This window comes from Tamandua tetradactyla, chromosome 7 (assembly GCF_023851605.1).
Source record: "Tamandua tetradactyla isolate mTamTet1 chromosome 7, mTamTet1.pri, whole genome shotgun sequence".
Classification (NCBI taxonomy): Eukaryota; Metazoa; Chordata; class Mammalia; order Pilosa; family Myrmecophagidae; genus Tamandua; species Tamandua tetradactyla.
Genome location: NC_135333.1, coordinates 95,944,592 through 95,962,772, shown reverse-complemented (window position 1 = coordinate 95,962,772; position 18,181 = coordinate 95,944,592). Strand labels below are relative to the sequence as shown.

The 18,181-nt window shown below is 38.0% G+C and overlaps 1 long non-coding RNA gene across 1 annotated transcript; it reads left to right on the top strand.

The window, feature by feature from the left end:
• The first annotated feature begins 16 nt into the window (after window positions 1-16).
• LOC143689878 (uncharacterized) lies at window positions 17-15,435 on the top strand. Its single transcript, XR_013178946.1, has 4 exons — window positions 17-127; window positions 8,102-8,209; window positions 12,249-12,346; window positions 12,601-15,435. It is a non-coding gene; the product is annotated as an uncharacterized LOC143689878 (long non-coding RNA).
• The last annotated feature ends 2,746 nt before the right edge of the window (window positions 15,436-18,181 follow it).

The window sequence follows — 18,181 nt, the reverse complement described above, 5'->3', positions numbered from 1 at the left end:
GATTGGTAGTCCAGCCGCGCAGGACCGCCGGAGCCTACGGCGTCCAGAAGGCTGCGCGATGTGGACGGGCCCGGAGTGGAGCGCGAAGGGTTTCTGGGAGCGGACGCTCACTGGCTGGGGTCAAAAGGTTGGAGAGTGATCCCCGGAGAGTAGAGGAAGGCATACATTTATTCCTGTCCCTGAAGCACACCTGGTGTGAAAAATGCCAGATGTGGGTTTATATTAGATAGAGCGGAGTCTTTCTTGGCTACCCAAAATGTCGTTTCGTTATTAGGGTGATTCCTCAAGAAGAGCGAGGCAGAATGGTTTGAAGAATCGCTCATAAGCATCTTAAGTGTATCTGAGGCAAAAGTATGCCTGTACTCCAATATCAGTCGTGGGTGCTTTTGCAAAAACATAAGACCAGCCCAGGTTAGAACACGAAGGTTCTTCAGGGGTTTTGTGAGAACGTGTACGGGGAGAATTTTACAGTGATCCTTATTCACTATATCCTATATTAGTGTATCCTTGTTTCCTACATTCATTACTTGTTGTGGCGTGATTCTCGTCAAGGTGGAGATTTGATAACTGTCTTACTTGCTTTTTGCTGAGTGTGCCTACAGTTCTATTCCTCAGTGTCCTTTTCCTTTTTAGACATCTTTACGCCTCCGATCTTTTCCCATCGCACTGATGGTGAAAAAAAAAAATGGTGCCATTTTAGTAAAGACCCATAGCAGGTGAGAAAAGAACCCCATCCTTTTTTCTCCTTATTTGTGATGTTTGTTAAACTCTCTTTGTTAAGCTGTCACCCTAGACCATCAGCTCCTTGAGGACAGGGATGTTTGTCTAGTGTAACTAGCCCCTAGAAAGTGACACAGTATATCTATCTGCTATCAGTTTTCAATGAGTTTACAAGCCAGAGGAGACAGATGATGACACCATTATAATTAAATGAGTAAAAGACTATGGCTGGGTGTATTTTGTAACAGTTAACGGGAAAGAACAGAAGTCCAAGCAATGTTTCCTATAAGAAATCACTAGATTTAATCTCCAAACAAAGCCATCAGGCACCACTTACAGTAGTGGAAGTATTCACTAGACAAGTTTAATGGGTGCCATTTACTTGCACAGTCATGTACAGTGATCCTGGGGAGCATACCTGATTTGTTCAGCAGGACACGTGGTAAGCGCCCCATAAATATTTTGAGCAAAAGAATGAAATGTCATCTAAGCCTCTCGCCAAGTGTAGGAAGCATCCTCCTCTCTTTGGTTCTTTTTAAGAACAATGAGTCAAATTTCTGAATTCCTACAGAGCAAACAAAAGAATTTTATCAAGTCCCTTTATTTCTATCAAAAATATTATGTGAGATTCAGTTATTACCAAATTTGCTTCTCAGACCTCTGCTGATGCAGTTTTTCTTCTCTTCTTTTTCTCTGACCAGTCTGTCTCCTTACAAAAAAGAAAAGCAAACATAGAGGAGGTAGGCAGGTGGCCAAGCTGCAGGGACATAACCAGATTACAGCTTCAAAGGGGTAACATGCATGGGGGCAAAAATAATACAACTACATTTTTTTTAAATACAGCTACATTTTATAATGTTTTATCCCTTGTCTGAGGCACCAGTAGACACTGCTTTTTTCCTGTTTGCTAATGCCAAAACTAAAAGAGCAAGCATATATATATTCCAGAAAAATGAATGTTATGAATTTTGCAAGGCATTATACATTTCCATTTAAAGTATAAATTATCTCCTGGGATGGAATAGCTAGGGCCTTTTAAGAACTTGCTTCAGGAACAATAGTGACAGCTTTTTAAAAAAAAAATTTTTAATACCGAAAAACACCTAACAAACGCAAACATTCCTATTTTGATCATTCCGTCCTACATATAATCAGTAATTCACAATTTCATCACATAGTTGCATATTCATCATCATGATCATTTCTTGGAACATTTGCATCTATTCAGAAAAAGAAATAAAACGAAAACAGAAAAAAAATTTATGCATACCATACCCCTTACCACTCCCTTTCATTGATCACTAGCATTTCAAACTAAATTTATTTTAACATTTGTTCTACTATTTATTTTTATTCCATATGTTCTACTTGCCTGTTGACAAGGTTGAAAAGGAGCATCAGACACAAGGTTTTCACAATCACACAGTCACATTGTGAAAGCTCTATCATTATACAATCATCTTCAAGAAACATGGCTACTGGAACACAGCTCTACATTTTCAGGTAGTTTCTACAGCCTTTCCATTACATCTTGAATAACAAGGTGATATCTACTTAATGTGTAAGACTAACCTCCAGGATAACCTCTCAACTCTGTTTGGAATCTCTCAGCCATTGACACTTTGTCTCATTTCACTCTTCCCCCTTTTTTGTCTCATATCACTCTTCCCCATTTTGGTTGAGAAGGTTTTCTCAATCCCTTGATGCTGAGTCTCAACTCATTCTTGGATTTCTGTCCCACGTTGCCAGGAAGTTCCATTCACCTGGGGGTCATGTCCCACATAGACAGAGGGAGGGTGGTGAGCTTGCTTGTTGTGTTGGCTGGAGAGAGAGGCCACATCTGAGCAAGAAAAGAGGTTCCATTGGGGGTGACTCTTAGGCCTAATTTTAAGTAGGCTTGACCTATTCTTTGTGGGGTTAAGTTTCATATGAACAAACCCCAAGACTCGGGGCTCAGCCTATAGCTTTGGTTGTCCACACTGCTTGTGAGAATATCAAGAATTCAACTTGGGGAAGTTGAATTTTCCCCGGTTCTCACCATTCCCCAAAGGGGAATTTGCAAATACTTTTTTATTCATTGTTCAAATCACTCTGGGATTTATTGGGGCATCACTCTGGACAAACCAACAAAATCTCATGCCCTATGCAAGGTTCCATGTACTTTTGGTGTTCTAAGCTATCTACATAAGTTATATTAGGAAATGCACTAGTCAAAATATAAATTTTGTACCAAATGAACATTTTTGCTTTAGTCTCACACATAAGTTAAAATTTTTAAATATTAATTAACATCTATTTCCAGCACCCTGCAGTAATAACATTCCTTTGTTCTTCCTCATGCAGAAGCATTTTTTTAAATTTGTACATGTAGTCACTATCATTATATACTCTAGGCATTCCTAGATTATACCATCTCAGTCTTTATCGTCTATCTTTCTTTCTGATTTCATTTGTGCTCCCAGCCCTCCTCCCTCTATCATTCTCACATTCAGCTTCATTCACTCTTTCAGTGTTTTAACATAATTGTATTATAGTTAGGTAGTATTGTGCTGTCCATTTCTGAGTTTTACATTCAGTCCTGTTGCACAATCTGTATCCCTTCAGCTCCAGTTACCTAATATCTTACCCTATTTCTATCTCCTGATAGTCTCTGTTGCCAACGACATTCTCCAAGTTTATTCACTAATGTCAGTTCATATCAGTGAGACCACACAGTGTTTGTCCTTTTGTTTCTGACTAATCTCACTCAGCGTAATGTCCTTAAGGTCCATCCATGTTGTTACATACTTCATAACTTTATTCTGCCTTACAGCTACATAATAGTCCATCATATGTATATATCACAGTTTGTTTAGCCACCTGTCTTTTGATGGACATTTTGGCTGTTTCCATCTCTTTGCAATTGTAAATAATGCTGCTATAAACATTGGTGTGCAAATGTCCTTTTGTGTCCTTGCCCTCATGTCCTCTGAGTAGATGCCTAGCAATGGTATTGCCGGGTCATAGGGCAATTCTATATTTAGCTTTTTGAGGAATCGCCAAACTGCCTTCCACAGCGGTTGTACCATTTGACCTTCCCACCAATAGTGGATATGTGTGCCTCTTTCTCCACATCCTCTCCAGCACTTTTGGTGTTCAATTAAGCTGTCTACATAAGTTATATTAGGAAATGCACTATTTTCTGTTTTATTGATAATGGCCATTCTGGTGGGTGTCAGATGATATCTCATTGTGGTTTTGATTTGCATTTCTCTAATAGCCAGGGAAGTTGAGCATCTCTTCATGTGCCTTTTGGCCATTTGTATTTCCTCTTCTGAGAAGTGAGTGACAGCTTTTTAATTCTGTCTTTTTCCAGCAGAAGGAAGAATGATCACAAAGGCCAGTGCTTAAAATTCTTCCTGACCATATCACCAGTCAGGCTTGAGTAGGACTGCTTGATTGACCTATTCTTTGTGGGGTTAAGTTTCATATGAACAAACCCCACAATGCAAAAAAGGTCTTGCATTGTGTTAATCAAGCACAGAGGAAAAGAAAAGTATTTAAGCCAGCCAAAAGAGGAAGTAATGAGGACTTAAAAAAAAAAAAGTGTCTCTAATTTCATATTTTCTCCTTTTTTTTTTAACCTCAGTCAGTATATTGTATGTGCAATATGTCTCATTGGAGGGAAAAAAAATCAAATCAATTTGGGTTTCTCCACTCTTTAAGTTCAGAAAACTCTTGCTTGTAGGAAAGCCATTTACCGATAAGTATTTGTTTTGTCTAATGTAGGATGATGTGTTCCTAGGTGGGTTGCTATGAAATCAAATTAAGCCATTATCAGATACCATCTCCAAAGGCTTCTTTAAAAATTATTCTTCAACCATCCCTCTCTCACCATAGATTTATTATTTAAGCAGGACAGTTTGTTGCAAATGACAGAATTTTAACTTAAAGTAAGAAACACAAAAAAGGGGAATTAATTTGTATAACTAAGAGGCCAACATAACCTTGTCCTTAAGATCAGCTGGAACCAGGATCTCAGGCAGTATCAGCACTCTCTCCACCTCTATCTCTGCATCATTTATTTCATTCTGTCAAATCAACTTATTTATCTGGGATAAGTGAATGGGCAATGGTGGAGGCAGCAGGGGATGTCTCAGGGCAGTCAGGCTTAAGAAAATCCAAGGAAGAACAGAAACTTAAGTTTCCACTCCATTTCTCAGGTGTATTATCTTCCTATTACAGACTTAACAAGTCACTACAAATTTTTTGAGGCTTAAAACAGCAGAAACTTGTCAGCTGGAAGGGCATATGGCAAACACGGTGTCATCTGCTAGGTTTCTCTCCTGGCTTCCTGTTTCATGAAGCTCCCCAGGAGGATCTCCAAAGGTCACTGACTGGTGGACTCTGCTTCTCATGGCTGCATTGTTCTGCTCTCTCAGAATCTCTCTCATTCTCCAAAATGTTTCCTCTTTTATAGGACTTCAGAAACTAATCAAGACCCACCCAAATGGGTGGAAACATGTTGTCACCTAATCCAATTTAACAACCACTCTTGATTGAGTCACATCTCCATGGAATGATCTAATTACAGATTCAAACAAAAATTCGTACTGAATACGGATTAAAAGAAACAGCTGCCTTTACAAAATGGGATTAGGATTAAATGGCTTTTCTAGGGTACATACATGATTTCATACCAGCACAGGCACCAACAAGAGGTTACCTTCACTCAAGAAAGGCCAGTGGGGCAGAAACACCTCTGTCAGCCAGGTAGTCTGAGACTAACATCTGTTTGTCTCTTACTCCAGGACTCCACTGATTTCAGCCTTTTTCCTGTGGGTGTTGCTCACTTTACTTCTCCAGGGCTGGCTTTCATCTCTTGGCTACCCTTGGCTGTCTCCAGGTTCTGGCTTGCTTAACATCTCATGGCAATGTCTGCTGGGCTCCAAATATCTCCAAACATCCGTGTGTCTGTTCGCCACATGTCTGCATCTGTGTCAGTTCTGCTGTGAAGTTCATGTCAGCTCTGAGACTTCTGTCGTTTCTGTCAATTCTGAACTTTCTCACTAAAATGTTTCCTCTTTTAAAGAATTCCAGTAAACTAATCAAGCCCCCACCTGGAATGGGTGAAGTCACATCTCCATGTAAGCAAAAGACCACACCCACAATTGGGCGTGTCACATCTCCATGGAGATAATCTAATCAAAGGCTTCCAAACTACAGTATTGAATCAGGATTAAAAGAAATGACTGCTCCCACAAGATTAGATAGGACTAAAACATAGCTTTTCTGGGGTACATAATAATTTCAAACTGGAAAAATCTCCAAACTTCTACATGGGCTCTGAGCTTTCTCCAAAATGTTTTCTCTGTTATAGTACCCCACTAAACCTTAAATGGGTGGAGTCCCATTTCTATCGAATCAAAAGGCCACACCCCCAATTGGGCATGCTACATCTCTGTGGTGATAATCTAATCAAAATTTCTATCCTACAATGTTGAATCAAGATTAAAAGAAATAGCTGCCTCCATAAGGTTGGGCCAAGATTAAAACATGGCTTATCTGGGGTATATAATAGCTTCAAACCAGCCCAGAGAACCTCCCTGAGATTTTTTGAATTTGCGTTTAAAGGAAAATATTTTATCTCTTTGGTTATGGGACTATAAGGATGTGAGTCCCTGTCCCCACAGATCATGTTTCCTACCATATGGAATAACTTAATTTGAGAGAATAAAGTTGACTCCTTTATCATATTTTAAAACTTCCCCAAATTCAATAATTGTCCTGCATTGCTAAATGTACATTTGTAGCCCATTATACAGGAATTCTAATTTCCTTTGTTAATCACACCCTTTTATGTTTCCCTTTCACAGTGAGGCACTGTACAAATCATTTTCTAACAGCCTTGCATATAGGTTTACAGATGTAGAAACTGAGGTTCCAGGATTTGAGTGGGTAAAAATATATAACTAGTATATGACAAAGTTGGAATTAAAATAGGCAATTTGACAAACTCTTAACCACTACACATACCTCCTCATTTCTTCATTCATTCCATCATTTTTTAAGCAACATTTATTAAGCACTAATCAGCCATATTCATCTTAGCCAAGCACTAATTATGCTGGGAGGTCATGGAGAACTGTGGAAGTGACAGAAACATATCTTTCCCCACTGGCTGACAATGAGCTCACTGAAGGCAGAAGTGATATCTTAATTAGATCGTTATCTCCAGCACCTAGTATATAGTAATGGTCTGGTGGACTTGAGATGTTTTTTTCTTTTTTAACTTGGAGAGTCCAAAATAACAGGGGCTTAAGCAGCTCTGAGTTGGTAAAGTTGCAACCCAGGATTTGCAATCAAACCCAACTAAAACAGAGACTGGTTTGGCATAGAACTCCCCACCAGAATAGCTGGCAAGTTACTTTGCTGACATTTTTTTGAACTTTAAATCCCCACTAAGGGAATTTATTTAAAATTAAATTGATAACTGGAAAGTATTTTAACAGTTGTTGTAAGAGTTCATTCATACTATTTTTTTTAGAGCGTAAGTGTCCAATGTCATTTTATGGCAATGTTTTGGTTATCAGTCACAACCAGGCTGCCATAATCCATGCCCTCAAATCAGAGTGGCAAGCACAGAACTAATGTTAATATAAAATACAATACTGATGGGACTTTTTCATGTTTTGAAACTGCCAACATTTTGCAAAGGCGATAAAGAAAACAGCTTTAATCTATTTACACTGTTTGGGCCTCAAGCATGACACTCACACTGTCAGCAGGTGTAAGAAATTATCTGCAGATGGTAGAACAGGCCAGATGGTTCTGGAGCCAGCAATTGAATCTGGCACAAAACTGTCAGCCCAATAGAGGGCAGTGTGACAAAACAAATAAAAGCAGCGAGGGCCAAAGTAATTTAGGAGTTGAAACCCAGTCTTTATCTACTTTGATTATTTCTTCTCTTTGCTCAACACCCAAACACCAATGAAACTTAGACCTTTTTAAACCCCTCCACCCACAAAATGTATTTGCATGTGTGGAATATTTTACTTATTGAGACAATAGAATATTATATCACAACAAGACCAACTCTGAAAATTACATCTTAGGCACTCCAGTACAGAGAATTTAGCTCTTTGTGGTGATTAATTTCATGTATCAACTTGGCTAAGTTAAGAGCTACAGTTGTTTGGTCAAGCACTGGCCAGGTTGTTACTGTAAGGGTACTTCGCAGATGGGGTTTGCATTTACGATCAGTTGATTGCATCTACAGCTGTTTAATCTGCAATCAACAACAGCAGTGTGGGGAGTCTCCTCAGCCAATTAGCTGAAGGTCTTAAAAACCAGAACTGAGAGTTTCAGAGGTCAGCAAGAAGAATTTCTGCTTCATTTTCAGCCAGCTCACCCACCCGCCTGCCAGCCTACCTGCCTGCCTTTATTGGAGTTTCCAGCTTGCAACCTGCCCTATGGAGTTGCGTGCCAGATTTTCCAGCCCCATGGTCAAGTGAGTCAATTCATTATAAAAAAATCTCTCAACATATATATATATAGACAGAGCAAGAGATAGCTATGTATATAGATAAATAGATATGTATGTATATGGTATGTATGTATCTCCTGTCAATTCTCTTTCTCTGGAAAACCTTGACTAATACATCTTTAATCTCTTATTATCTACTTTCATCTCCAAAGGCTCACTAATACACTCTGATAAACAAAGAGGCCATCCTCCCTAGATCACTTGCTTTAGCAATCAGGAAGATTGGTAGAGGCTTTGAAAATCTTTACTTACTAATTCCCCAACTAGTCCACCTAACTAGTAGCAGGCAGTATCAGTTAATTTCAGTTTTTAAAAATCAATTTTCTATGCATTGTGGTGGATGAGGAGATTTACACATCTGTGACACAATCAGTAGATCATAAAGCAGTTTCATTAAATTTGTAGTGTAAATATGAAAGTCTCCTTAACTCTGATCATTCTTTCCATGTGCAACCAGTTAGTAGCGTCTTTGTTTTCTTCCAGGTTTTACTGTTCATACATGAACATATAGTATAAATTAGAACATACTACACATGTAGTTCTGCTTTTTTCCCCCTGACTCTTCACTGTAAGTCTTATCAGTTCATAAAATCCCCGAATGTTCTTTCCAATGGTGGCATAGTCTTTTCTTGAAAGAATTATGGTTTATTTAACAATTTTTTCTTAGCATGTAATGGATCACTTTGAATTTCTTATGGACAATGCTGCAGAAAATCTCCTTGTACATGTATGTTTTCTTATTTAGGAAAATATTTCAGTAGGCTAGATTTGCAAAAGTGGAATTGCTGAGACCAAAGGTGTACATTTTTTAAAATTTGAGTAATATTGCGAAATTGCCCTCCAAAAAAAGTGCCAGCTTATATTTCTATTATCAGTATATGAGAGTATCCATTTTCTCACACTCACCCTAAAGTAGTATCAATATTTTTAATTTTGTTAATCGGTTAAAATGAACTGTTTTTTATTTGTATTTCAATTTTAGTGAATATTTATGTGTACTGATCAATTATATTTCTTTTTCTGTGAATTACCTGCTCATATTCTTTGCCCTTTTATCCACTGCATTAAAAAAGAAATTAATCTGTAAAAGTTCTTTGTATTTCTTACACAGCAAATAAGCTTTATTATGTAAGTTGCAAATGTTTTCTCTCAATAGACCTTTGTTTTTTTAATTTTGTTATTGATCTTCCAAACTCTATGGGAATGAGCTTCCAGTCCCAAATCTGATCTTTAAACTAGTAGGTGGTACAGAGTGTGTGTGTGTGTGTGTGTGTGTGTGTGTGTGTGTGTGTTAAAGGGTTACGAATTAAACTCCTGGCATGGAAATTGGGCCAAGGCAGAATGGCCCTTGCAGATACCTTCGTGGTGCCTAAATACAACATTTAGAATGCCTCATCTGACAATTGGCCCAGCCTACTTGCCTATGTAAAAACTTTGGAACTTGAAGAGTAGCCTAATGCTGAGCCCATCAGCTACTGATTCACTGATGCCCAAGGGCTTTGACTGAGAGATCAGAAACTTTTTGACAAACAGCAGTGGACAAAAAGCATGATGTGCAGTACCATATTAAGGAAGCACTTGAAAAACACTTAAAATAAATAAACTATGAGGATGGGCAACGGTGGCTCAGTGGCAGAGTTCTTACCTGCCATGCCAGAGACCCAGGTTTGAGTCCTGGTGCCTGCCTAGCATATTTATCCATACTTTTAATTCTACTTATATACGATGCCAAAATATAGGCTTTTAAAAAGGTCAGGTGTATCAGGGGAGAACAATGAGTAACAAGTATGAACAATAGGAATCTTACAATATTAGAGCTCAAAGACACATTAGCAATCACTTTCATCATTTTAAACATGAATCCAACTTTAGTATTTTACCAGTATGGAAAACAGGGCTCAGGGAAGTTACATGATATGCTCAGGTTCACAGATCCTGTTATTAGCAGAGAAAGGATTAGAACTCAGTTTCTTGACTCTCCATTTGATAAACTTCCTTGAGTTAGGAAATCCCTAAATCTCTGGGTTAAAAAAAAAAAAAAAGTCATGCATTGTGAGATGTGACTTTAAGCTTTTTTCTTTCTTCTTTTTAAGTGTGTTACATTACTAATCAGGTTTTTATGATTTTTAATGTCCCTGTATGAGACTCAGCTGTAGTCTTTGGTAGAAGGTGAACCCAAGCACCCAAGTCAACCCATAGTCCCAAGAAGTAGCATTCTAAGGTTTGTCTACAAACTTTGGCTTCACTAACCTTCCCCTCAACTAAACAAGCATCAGCTCCTGGGATCAGCAACTGACAACTTCCCTGGTCTGCTTAACCTCATCTACCTGTTTCTTAACAGTTACTTTCTTGCCCTCACCCCCACTGACCAACTGCAAGTATGTTACAGGGTTCTCATTTCACTCTTCGTCCTGTTATAAAACATTAGCATGTTGACTACCAATTACTTTTAGATTATTTTTAGATTACACCCGAACTGAAATATGTCCTCAAGCCAGCTGTTTTTCAAAAGACTGTTTTTAGATTTTTTTTTTACCTCCAAGAAAAGGAGAACTAAAATAGTAATGAGGGATATGAAGGGGAAGATAAATATCACCTGAATTCTGTTGATACCACATAAAATCTTTCTCTAGAGGTAGCTACCATCAAGTGTTTCTTGTATGTGCTTTCAGAAGATTTCCACACATGAATAAATAGGGTTAGTGTTGTTCTACAGCTTATTTTAAACATTTTTCACTTAATATGTTATAGGTATCTTTCCAAATCAATGTATGTACTTTCACCTCATTATTTTTAACACCTGTAAAGGGTCAAACATACTTTGTTGGTGATTTGGTTTGGCTTTTAAAACTACCCTGATGTCTTAAAAGTATGTGTTCTTAATTTAAAACATGTACCCACACTGAGAGCTTAAGGGATAATGTTGGAAAGAGTGAAAATATGCTGCTTACCTAACATAACCATGTGCAGAGGAAGGTGTGTGGCCTAACATAGGTTACTTACCTGATCTGATCCTTAGTTTCCCCATCTGCAAAAAGGGACCACCATTACTTGCCTGCGATGGTGGTGGTAGGGTACGATGAGGGAATATATGTAGGACAGCCTGGTGTGGTGGAAATAGTGTTTTCAGGAGTAGTATACTATATTTTTCAAAGCATGGGTTTTATAGGCAGACAGAACTGTGCTTGACTTCTTTTCTGCCATTTGCTTGTCCTACCTGGGATGATAATTTAGATGCTCTGAGCCCCGGGTTTCCTCATCTATAAAATGAAAGAGCTAATATTTACTTTAAAAAGTCCATTTCATAAGTATGCTCAACAACAGCAGGTATTACTATCGTGTGTGGGCCTTGAAGCTGGATAAACCTTCTTAAAATCTGCCTCTGCCACTCCTTGGTTATATGTTCCTGAGGAATTCACTTAAAGTATCTGAGCTTTAATTTCCTTATCCTACATCATAGGATAAGACATGGTGGAGTCTTACAAATTAGTAGTCATTTTTATCATCTGAAAGCACTTGGCACTGTGTTCTCATCTTTGAATGGTGGTGCAAATCAGCTTCCCAACTCTTCACTGCACAGGTGAGGAGTATTTAAACTCCAGTATAGGCATATTGAAGATAGGTTTTGAAATCAGAAACCAGTGCCCTTTTGTTAAATCTTTTTGAGTCCTTTCTAGCAGCTTTTTTTTTTTTTTTTTTTTTTTAACATGGGCAGGCACCGGGAATCGAACCCGGGTCCTCGGGCATGGCAGGCAAGCATTCTTGCCTGCTGAGCCCCCGTGGCCCGCCCTCTAGCAGCTTATTCTTACCTAACAGCTCCCAAAGAAGAAAATGAGATGTAATGAATAGTGAGAAAACACATTTGGATCAGCATTTTAATTATTTAATCATTTAAACAAAACCCACAAAGGACTTCTTTTATCAAGGTATACATTTACTTGGCAAATTAATTTCTTAAGTTATCAAATGACAACTCATACGAGTTTCCTTCTTGTATTTACAGGTCCAATAGGAGTATAATTGTAATGGCATGTTGTGGGCATGGGGAATGGTTATTGGAGATTCTGAATCAAAGCCTAAAGGAATTGCAAAGCTAAGTAAGTAAGTATTCTAAAAAGATGTCAAAGCAGAGAAATAGAAATGGCTTTTAAAGAGAGAAGTTCAGCAATCTTGGTTGAAGTTTGTGCCAGTTTGAGTCTGTTGTGGACTCCAGAAAAGCCAAGTTCTTTCAACCTCATTCAATATTGCTGGGTGGAATCTTTTTGACTGTTCCTAGGGAGATGTGGCCCACCCAATTGTGGGTGGTAACATTTGATTAGATGGGCTTCATGGAGAAGTGTCTCTACCCATTCCAGGTGGGGTTGCTTACTGGAGCCTTTTAAGAAGAAACCATTTTGGAAAAAGCTGCGGAGCCCACATAGCCAGAGACCTTTGGAGATGAAGAAGGAAAACACCCCTGGGAAACTTCATGAAACAAGAAGCTGAGAGAGAAAACTAGCAGACGTGGCCATGTGCCCTTCCAGCTGAGAGAGAAACCCTGAACTTCATCGGCCTTTCTTGAGTGAAGGTAACCTCTTGTTGGTGCCTTAATTTGGACATTTTCATAGCTTTGCCTTAATTTGGACATTTTCATGGTATTAGAACTGTAAACTTGCAACTTAATACAATTCCCCTTTTCAAAAGCTGTTCCGTTTCTGATATACTGCATTCTGGCAGCTTGTAAGCTAGAACAAAGGTCATTTAAGGACAGAGAGTCTCAAACTCTGTGGGTCACAGACCATGTTCCCAGTCCCCTGGTATTCAGGCTATTCTTGTCTCTCCATGGGTTCCCAGATTTCTTAGAAAAGATAAGTCACTCTTCTTGAGGGATATTACTGCTAAAGATTCATCAAGTATAAGCTGAGGATCTAAGGAAATTACTTTATGCCTATAGAGAAAGCTTCCTAGTTAGAATACCAGCATCTTTCCCACTTGGGCCAAGAGGAGTAGAGCATTAGACAAGGGTGGGGGATGGACGGACGGACGGACGGACGGTAAGTGGTATGGAAAGCACAGCCAACAATCTTGGCTCTGCTTCATCCATTTGAGGAGAGAGGAAAGGGATGGGTAGGCATAGAAGTAAAGGCCCTGGTAGTATTGACATTTTGGTGGTATAATTCTTTGTTGTGGGGGGCTTCTCTGGACTCGGTAGAAAGTTCCACAGCATCCCTGGCCTCTTTGCACTAGCTGCCAGCAGGAACATCACTTCTCTTGGTCGTGACAATCAAAAAAACATCTCTAGACCTTGTCAAATATCCCTAGAAGTGGAAGGTGGAGGAGAGAACCATTGTGATGGAGTCTGAGGAGGGGGAAAATAAGAATATATACTCTTCTTGCTCCTTTATAAACGTTTTTTTGCAGTTTCAGAAATGTTTCTTTGTAGATCTCGTAATTCTTTTTCTTTTTCAGCTAGGTAGTTATCTCTGTTTTCATACTCATACTCTGTTTCAAACTCAGTGCACAACGGACTGAGACTTACCAGAGAGACCCTCTCTGGGCAGCTGGGTAGACAGCAGGAATGTGTAAAGTCACAGAGCAAGTCAAAGCATTGAAGTCCTGTCCAGACAGAGCTTGTGGTACTAGGCCTGAGTGTAACCCCTCAATTTTGACTATCAAAGAAGTTTTTAAAAATGGGGGTGGCAGGTAGATCAGAATCAGTTGGAGAAAAGATACGTCTGTTTACCTACAGCATGTACACACCCCTAGACACATCAAAACCACAGCAGGCCATGGGATAGGTATGCATATTTTCAAAACACTTATCATGATTCTCAGGAGTCATATGATTCCTCCTGCCCTCCCTTCCCAGTTGAACCACTGGTATAAGGGGTTTTCTGTGACAGCTCACCTCAACCACAGATGGAATGCTCAATAACAAGTTTTAAGATGTTCCTTGAATCATTGTTTAAAATGGCAAAAAAAAAAAAAAGGGAAACAGAGAATGTTAAATTATGGAATATAAATTAAATAATTCATCTGAAGTTTCTAAAATAGTGTCTAACACATGGTGAGCCCTCAAACTATTCCTATGAAAAACTGTTTTTGAAGATTGGAATGTGCTTATGATATTATATCAAATGAAACCAATAAGATCTCAGACTACAAATAGTGGATCTATAATTTGTAAGGAAATACCTATATTTTAGGGACCCTGGCTCAAGACTAAGCTGTGACAATGTACCCCTTGGATTCAATAATGACTGGTGGATGTGCTTAGCGAAATCTGCTTTGATGTTTTTAAGAGAAGGAAAATGAGGGAGTAAAGTCAGAGGTTAAGGCAACTGAGAGAACTGTCAGGTATGAGCACTAGTCATTGTGGAAAGCATGGTGATATTGAGCAAGTTGTATTTCACACAACTCCTTTCAGGTAGAATCACTTGCATAGATTGTAACCCTTAGGGGGCACTCTTATGCAACAATACATAGCCCTTAAACAGCCTTGTAGTAAAACCAAGTCCAGCTAATTTAGGCTGTGCCCCTGTGGATGGGCGGAGGGGGAAGAGGGAGCGGTAAATATATACAACTCTCTCACCAGAAGTGAAAAACTTAGAACACTATGGGAGAGATTTCCATCTGCCCCCAGATGTCTTATTTGTCCTTCTGTCTTCTAAATAAATGTTGCTAGTATTTAAATAGTATAAATTTTTGAAGGCACCAAATTATTACCATGCTTGAGAGTGTATGTGTCCCATCCAGCACTGATCCCAGCCTATCTCCATGACCCACACCAGAGTCTCTTAAAGAGCAGGATTGTTGGCAGAATGAAGGAGTTCTTATTTATTGTATTTTGGTTGTTATGTTGGCCAGGGGATATGTTGAATACTAAATCTATGCAGTATGCACGGTGTAATTGAGGCTCAGGTGATGAAGTGTAATGCAAAGTGAAGAAGCTGGGGTTTCTCTTTGTCTATGTGAAGCCCAGCTTAACCAACGTAATAAACTCAACCCTAGAGGAAGTTTGGATCTATCCCTTTGCCACCACTATTGGCAGGTAGCTTGCAGCTGCTAGTTGGCTGGTGGCATTGTTTTCCTAGATGGATGCCAGCAGTTTCTTAATGATGTGTATCATCTTAAAATCTAAATATCATTTTTGGGATTGGGTAAAAAAGGAAAGCACAAAGAAGAAAAACTAAGGAGAAAAAATTTCACCCTGAAGTGAAATTTTATTTTATTTTTAAAACTGGACATTGATCTTTACTTTAGCTGCTTAAAGCTACTCCTACGTGGATTTTGTGCTCTGATTTCACATTGGCTTCATGGTTTCCTTGCTTTGGTTTCTGAATCCTGAAACATATACTTTAACTTGTTCTATTGTACTTTTTCTATTGTCGTTTGGAAAAAACAGATTTAGTACTCTGTTTAATGTTTATTTTATAACATTAAAAAAAATTCCAACTTACAGTAAAGTTTCAAAAATAATGCAAAAACAGTGCAGAGAACTCCAATATGCTCCCTACCCAGAAACCCAGGTTTACAAACTTTTAACTTTTTGTCACATTTGTTGTATCATTCTATTTTCTTAAACATTTGAGAGTAGATTGCATACATCAATCCCCTTTACTATTCAATATTTCCATGTATATTTCCTAAGATTGAGAGCATTCGCTAATAAAACCACGATAAGTACAGTTAACAAGTTCAATAACTTTGATATTAATATAAAGCCTACAGTGTATATTTCAGTTTTGTTCATGGGTCCTAACAGTGTCATTTTCAGCCTTCTCTCCTCCCTTGTAAGAGCAAGTCCTGAATCCTGTATGACATTTAATTATCATTGTCTATTTAGCTTCCTATTTCTTAATTGTGGTAACACATATACAACCTAAAATTTCACATTTTAACTGCATTCAAGCATACAATTCAGTGGCATTAGTTACATTCACAAGGTTGTGCTATCATCACCACCATCCATTACCAAAACTTTTCCATCACCCCAAATAGAAGCTCGGTATCAAGTATTAGCTACCCATGTCCCCTCACCTCATACCTGGTAACCTATAGTCTAGATTCTGAGTTATGAATTTGCTTACTGTAATTATTTCATATCAGTGAGATCACAGAATAGTTGTCTTTTTGTGTCTAGCTTATTTCATTCAACATGATGTCTTCAAAGTTTGTCTATGTTATTACATGTATCAGAACTACATTCCTTTTTACAGCTGAATAATAATCCATTTAATGTTTGTTTATCCATTTGTCCATCAATGGATACTTGGGTTGATTCCATGTTTTGTCTGTTGTGAATAATGCTGCTGTGAACATTGGTGTACAAATACCTGTGTGAGTTCCTGTTTTCAATTCTTTTTGCTATGTACCTAGGAGTGGGATTGCTGAGTCATATAGTAATTCTAAATATAATTTTTTGAGGAACCACCAAACTGTGTTCCATAGTGGCTGCACCATTTTACAATCCCATCAAAAATACCCAAGAGTTCTTTTTGCTTCACATCCTCACCAGCTCTTATTTTTCCATTTTTAAAATAGTAGTTATTCTGGCAGCTGTGAGGTGATATTTCATTGTGGTTTTCATTTGCATTTCCTTAATGTCTAATGACATTGAGCATCTTTACGTGCTTATTGGCCATTTGTATATCTTATTTGGAAAAATGTCTATTCAAAGCCTTGACCATTTTCTTCATTGGGCTATTTGTCTTTTTGAGTTATAGGAGTTCTTTATTTATTCTGGATAGTAAGCCCTTATCAGATACATGGTTTGCAATTATATTCTCCCATTCTGCAGGTTGTCTTTTTACTTTCCTGATAATATCCTTTATGCACATTTTTAAAAAATTTTGATGAAGTCCCATTTATCTATTTTTTTTCTTCTGTTGGTCATATTCTTGATGTAAGTCTAAGAATCCACTGCCTAAATACAAAGTACTGAAGATATTCTACCATGTCTCTTCTAAGAGCTTTATAGTTTATATTTAGGTCACTGATCTATTTTGAACTGATATTTGCATGTGGTGTGAGGTAGGTGTTCACTTGAATTCCTTTACATGTGGATATCCAGTTTTCCCAGTACCATTAGTCAAAGATACTATTCTTTCCTCACTGAATTGACTTGGCAACTAGGTGCCCTTACCTAAAATCATCTGGCCATGAATATGTGGATTTATTTTTGGACTCTTGATTCTATGCCATTGGTCTTTATGACTTTGTGTCATTACCACACTGTTTTGATTACTGTGTCTTTGTAATAAGTTTTGAAATCAGAAAGTATAGTTCTTTCAACTTTATTCTTTTTCATGGCCTTAGGCTATTAGGTCCCTTATCCTTCCATATAAGTAGCTTTTACATTTCTGTGAATAAGGCTGTTGGGAATTTGGTTGGGATTGCATTGAATCTGTACATTGCTTTGGGTAGTATTGACATCTTGATATTAAGCATTTCATCCATGATCATGGGGAGTATCTTTCCATTTATTTAAGTCTTCTTTAATTTCTTTTAACAATGATTTGTTGTTTTTCATGTGCAAGTCCTTTATATCCTTGGTTAAATTTATTTCTAAATATTTTATTGTTTTAGTTGCTATTGTAAGTAGAATTATTTTGATTTCCTTTTTGGATTGTTCATTAATGATGTACAAAGACAACAATGATTTGTGCATGTTGATCTTGTACCCAATTACTTTGCTGAGTTCATTTATTAGCCCTAGTACCTTTCTTATTGATGTTTGAGATTTCTATATATAGGATTATATCATCTACAATTTGGGATAGCTTTACGTCCCTTTCAATCTAGATGTCTTATTTTTTTTTTCCAGTTTGTATTATGTCTAGCACAATTTTGAATAGCAGTAGTGAAAGTGACATTCTTGTCTTGTTCCTGACCTCAAGGGGGAATGCTTTCAGTCTTTCATTGAGTATGAATTTAACTCTGGAGTTTTCATATATG